This window comes from Chrysochloris asiatica, unplaced genomic scaffold, assembly GCF_000296735.1.
Source record: "Chrysochloris asiatica unplaced genomic scaffold, ChrAsi1.0 scaffold00115, whole genome shotgun sequence".
NCBI lineage: Eukaryota > Metazoa > Chordata > Mammalia > Afrosoricida > Chrysochloridae > Chrysochloris > Chrysochloris asiatica.
Genome location: NW_006408633.1, coordinates 2,719,779 through 2,725,467, shown reverse-complemented (window position 1 = coordinate 2,725,467; position 5,689 = coordinate 2,719,779). Strand labels below are relative to the sequence as shown.

Here is a 5,689-nt window from a genome sequence, read left to right as displayed (position 1 = left end):
AGTGTCCCCATGTTCTTTTCGAACAACTGCCCTTGGTCCATGTACAGATTCCTCATGAACACAATTAAGTGTTCTGGAACACTCGCTTCGCAATGTTGTCCATAGCTTCTCATGATCCACACAATCGAAAGCCTTTGTTTAGTCAATAAAGCACAGGTAAATATCTTTCTGATATTCTCTTCTTTCAGCCAAGATCCATCAGACATCAGCAATGGCCTGTAGGTTCCTCCGCAATTGCCACAATAGTGGCTTTCCTTCTTAGATTGTGAAGATCTATACAAGTGCCTCTCACTGTCATAGTCTCTCCTAGAACAATATGGCTAAAAGAATTCTGGGAAAAATAGTTCCAACTCTTCACCCGAAACAGAGGATAATAAAGGGAACTGAAACAAAGTACTAAAGAATAGTATTCTTCTGAAGAGGTAGTACACGCAGACTTCAGTGTGAAGTTAAATACTATGTTGTTGTTAGGTGCTCATACCAACTCATAAGGATCCTATGCAAAAGAGACTGAAACACTGCCCAGTCCTGCCCCAGACTCATAACTTGCTACGTTTGAGTCCATTGTTGCTGCCACTGTACAATGTATTCCACTGGGGGGCGGGGGGGAGTTCTCTTTTTTGTTGATCCTCCACTTTATCAAGCACGATGTCATTCTCTGGGGACAGGTTTCTCCTTATAACATGTCTGAACTATGAGCAACTGAAGTCTGGCCATCCTGGCTTCTAAGGAGCATTCTGACTATACTTTTTCCAACACAGATTTATTTTTTTTTTTGCCACTCCATGATATTCTTAATATTCTCCTCCAACACCATATCTCAAATGCATTAATTCTTCTATGGACCAACTTATTCAATGTCTAACTTTTACATGCATATGGGGCTACTGAAAAAAACCAGGTCATGGGTCAGGTGTAACTTAGGCCTCAACCAGACATCTTTGTTTTTCAACACTTTATAGAGTCATGTACAGTAAATTTGCCTAATGAAATATATCATTTGATTACTTGATTGCTGCTTCCATGAGTGTTGCTGGTTGATCTGAGCAAAATGAAGTCTTTGACAACTTCAATCTCTTCTCAATTTACATGGATTCTATTTATTGGTCCATTTGTGAGGATTTTTGTTTTCTTTACTGAAGGCCATGGTCTTTGATCTTCATGAGTAAGTATTTTAAGTCCTCTTTGCTTTCAACAAGCAAAGTTGTATCATCTGCATCTTGCAGATTTTTAACAAGTCGTCTCCCAACCTGATGTCATGTTCTTTTTCATATATATAATCCAGCTTCTCGAATTATTTGCCCAGCATACAGATTGAATAATAATGGTGAAAGAATACAACCCAGATACACATCTTTCCTAATTTTAAACAACTGCCTATTGTTCTATGTACAGGTTTCTCATGAACACAATTAAGTGTCCCAGAATACTTATTCTCTGCTCTGTTGTCCACAGCTTGTCATTATGCACACTATCAAAAGCTCTTGAATGGTAAATAAAGTACAGGTAAATGTCTTGATTGCATGTTTGATCAATTTCAGACTGCAGAATTTGCTTGTTGTTGTTGTTAAGTCAGTTCTGGCTCACAGTGACCCTGTATAGGGTTTCCAAGGAGTAGATGGTCAACCACCAAGCTTGCAGTTCAAATGGTCCAGTGCTTATCCTAAAGTGTCACACCAGGATAGGTAGCATTTTTAAAATTTCATCATCACTGGCTTTAGTGGTTGATGTGGAAATTTAAATAATAATTGTATTATCTGATCTTCCTTGTAGATGTATGGATATTATCCTATCACTGACTGCATTGCACTTCAAGATAGAGCTTTAAATTTTCTTTTTGATGATTTATTTGATTCCATCCTTCTACAATTTGTCCTCAAGTGCTTACAAGAAAATAATGCTATTATTTTGTCTTTTTTTTTTCCAGATGATCATTTGTGAATAAAATAATCCTACACTGCAATGTCCCTTTTGATTGCGTCAAACCTCTGTTTATATATTGGATGAAATTTTTGAAATGTTTTATTATGAATTGAGTGAAGGTTAACAGAGATTATCTGATTCACCCTTCTTTTCGTCTCTTCTCAATTTTGTCCTCAGGTAAATGTTGCCCTTTCCATGGTGGGCATTCATTACCAGTGCTGTTTTCCCTCCAATACACCTGTGGACTGCTTGCTGAAAATTGGGCTATGAGGCTGAGTTCCAGTCTAGACTTGAAGAGTGGCCGGGGGCCGTAGTCTCAGGTTCCTCCAGTCTCTTTCTGACCAGTAATTCCAGTCTTTTTTTTAAAAAATAATTTTGTGTTTTGTTCCACACCATCTGCCACTCTGTCCAGAACCTTCTAATGTGATCTCTGTCAGAGCAGTTGGTAGTGGTAGCCAAGGCATCTAGTTTTTCTGGTCTGAAGAGTCATGGTGACTGATGTTCATATGTCCCATTGGACTAGTTTATTCCAAGAATCTTCTATTTTCATTACTCTTCTTTTCTTTGTACATTGAGGGATCAATAGTTGCACTTTAGATGGTCACTCATGAGCCTTTAAGTTCCCAGCCTCTACTCACAGTAAGATGTAGCCTGTTGTCTTTGTGGACTATGCTATGCCAATTGACCATGATGTCCCCTGAGAATATGGTCATGAGTCCACAAGCTCAACAGCTCATTGCTTAAGATGTTGCTTATTGGCGGGTCAAGCTCACCAGCTGCTCCTTGGAAACCGTATACAGGGTCACTATGGGTCAGGATCGACTCGATGGCACTTAACAACAACAACAACGTCTAGGGCATTTTCATCATTTTTCCATTTGCATATTTTACCATATTTGTAGGTGTGTTTGCAGCAAAGCTTACTGTGTTGTTGTTGTTAAGTGCTGTTGAGTGGATTGCAACCCATAGCAACCCAGTATAGGGTTTCCGAGGAACAGCTCGTGAGTTTGAACCACCGACCTTGCAGTTCAAACAGCTTTGCAGTCTGGCGCATTAACCCACAGCGCCACACTAGAACTCCAAAGGTTCTTATGTTGTTGTTGTTGTTGTTGTTAAGTGCCTTCGAGTCAGAGCCGACCCATATACCCATGTATAAATATCCTCTGTCAAACCCTTGTGTATTTGTGTATATACTGCCACTTGTCCTCCCATACCCCTTCAGCCTGTGTATCTGTGCATGTATATCTGTAGAAAACTGTTGTTGCAGGATTGTGCATAACAGTGTTTACTTCTGTCATTTAGCCCTTACATTCCTACTTGCTTTTTCACCTGTCTTAAATTGGGTTAAATTTTAAATTAAATTAAGATGTTGTTGCTTCTGTTGTTGTTGTTAAGTGCCATCGAGCCATCTCTGACCCATAGCAACCCTGTATAGGGTTTTTGAGGATGGCTGATAAGCTTGAACCTCCAACCATGTGGATCAAACTGACTTTGTTCTCCTGCACAAAGAGCAGCTCTGTTCATTTTAACTATATATTATTACATTGCAAAGAAACTTTCAAATAAAATTAGTGCCTAGAGTTTACTGAGAATTCAATGAAGTTGATGAGTTTCCAGGCTTGGTCCTGTCAAGCGAGGGCCATCTTGCCATAGAAGCACATGCTATGCTGAGAGATGAACACTATATTCAGTGTGAAAATTGAGCTGTGTAAATTTGAGCAAGTTATTTAATTCAGCTATATGCTGTCTCTTCCCATCAGCTTTCTCAATAAGGTCCCAAGAACTGTAGGAGAGAGAACATTTTGTAGCAGAAGCTTGTATTTGAATGTTGTGCTTGTGGAAACTACACAATTTCCTTCAATGGCTGCCATCACCCACAGGGAAGACCAATTGTATCTCCACAACATGACCCAAAGTCAATCTCTCTATCTTCAGGACTTCCTCACATTGACTCCTTCCTCCTGTTGTTAAGTATTGTCAAGTCAGTCCTCATGCATAGTGATTCTGTTATAGGGTTTCCAAGAAGCAGCTGGTGGTTTTGAACCATCAACCATGTGGTTAGCAGTCCAGTGCTTATCTTACAGTGCCACCCTAGAACCCTTAAGTCCTTTTTTAAAGTTTGTATTGTCTGCTTGCTGTAATTGAAACTCTATCATTTCCCCCTCTTCTCTTCTTCATCTACTTTCTCACTGCTAATCAAGCAGCCAATTTCTATTCATTTTTTAGTACTCTGAACCCTGGCTAGCGCTGTGTCCAATGAGTTCCTATAGGACCGGGCACTTATTTATTTACTTATTTTTAAGTGAGTTGATTGATTGTAAGTTTTCTGCACCGTATTACAGGCTCCTCAAACGCAGAGGCTGTTCTTACCCAATTTGGCTCTTTAGAGTCAGCCAGAACTCCCAGTGCATGGTACAGACGCATTAACTGATAAATGAACCAATGACCACACCTTGGGAGCACAGGCGACTTCTAATCACAATGGTAAAATGAATAAAGGACAACTAATGGTTCATTTATCCCCATTTAATTACTTTCTAACTATAACAATATTATCACTTTTGAAAAAATCATAATTCTACAAAATGGAATTATAGATCTTTCGTAATGTTTTGCTCAGTGCCAAGTGTTCTGCTGGGGCCCACTATACAGTCAGCAATACTTATACTAATGAACTAAGATAGCCAAGGTGGATTTTATTTTTTTTCTTCCAATCAATTCAGTTTTCATAGTTTACCTTGCAAACCCAGCAGCTGCTGGGAGAAGCTCTGATGGTTACAGGGTTAAAGAGGAAGTGGTCATAATTTTTATTTAGTGTTTTTCATATAAATGCACCTCATTATCTGCTGTACCTCATTATACATGATCTATTTTATGATCATTTAGTTCTTCTTAGCAGTCCTGTTTCTATTCTGTTATGCTTGCTGTCTAAGCTCTCAACTTTATGACTTCATTACTCCAGCTTTCTGCTACCTGCTGTCCCACTCCCACCGCTGAGGTAGGTAAAGTAGCTTAGCTGTTGCCAGGCCAGCATTTCTAATAAATTCCTCACATCCAGACAGGCAGCGGCGTGAGACACAGCAGCTTTGTGTAATGCTTTCATATCACATCAGTAGACTCTCATTAGATACTTGTGAGAGAAATTACCACTGAGGCTTCTTCAGGCACAATAGCATTAATGAAGTTAGGAAATGACTCCCACAGATGTTTGACACTCAATCAATCCTACTTAATTTAATTACAATCCTGAATGAGAGACAAAAGAGATGCTCTTATAGTCCAACACTTGCTTTTTATTTTCACATACACTTTTTTTTTTCTCCCTTCTGACTTACTTAATCCTTGCTGAGAAATGTCAATGTAATTAACTTAAGTTATAATTATTCAAAAGTGGACTTTGTTATACCTTGTATCATTTTCCACTTCTCTCCCCCTACCAAATTACAAGTACATGAGAGCTCTACAGTGTAAATAGAGTGGTGAAGTGGGCCAGAATTGGGCTCTTAAAACCTTGACAATTCATCTACTCTCACACCTCTGTAATTAAGGGTACTGATAAAACTGGTGCTAGCAACTTTAGGTCCAGGAATGTTGTCTGCTCACATATTTTGAAGGGCTTATTCTTTTTTTTAAAATGATTTATTGTGAATTATGTGATACTTTACATGGGAGAATATTACTTTTACATTCATTCCATCGTATATCGTCTCATTGCCATGGTTACAATCCCCTCCATGCAATCCTTCCCCTGTGCCCCTCAGGTCTT

General features: G+C 39.0%; 1 pseudogene; it reads right to left on the bottom strand.

Moving 5' to 3' along the window:
• Positions 1 to 5,026, bottom strand: part of LOC102818528 — a 151,808-nt pseudogene extending 146,782 nt beyond the window's left edge.
• Between the last annotated feature and the right edge of the window lie 663 nt (positions 5,027 to 5,689).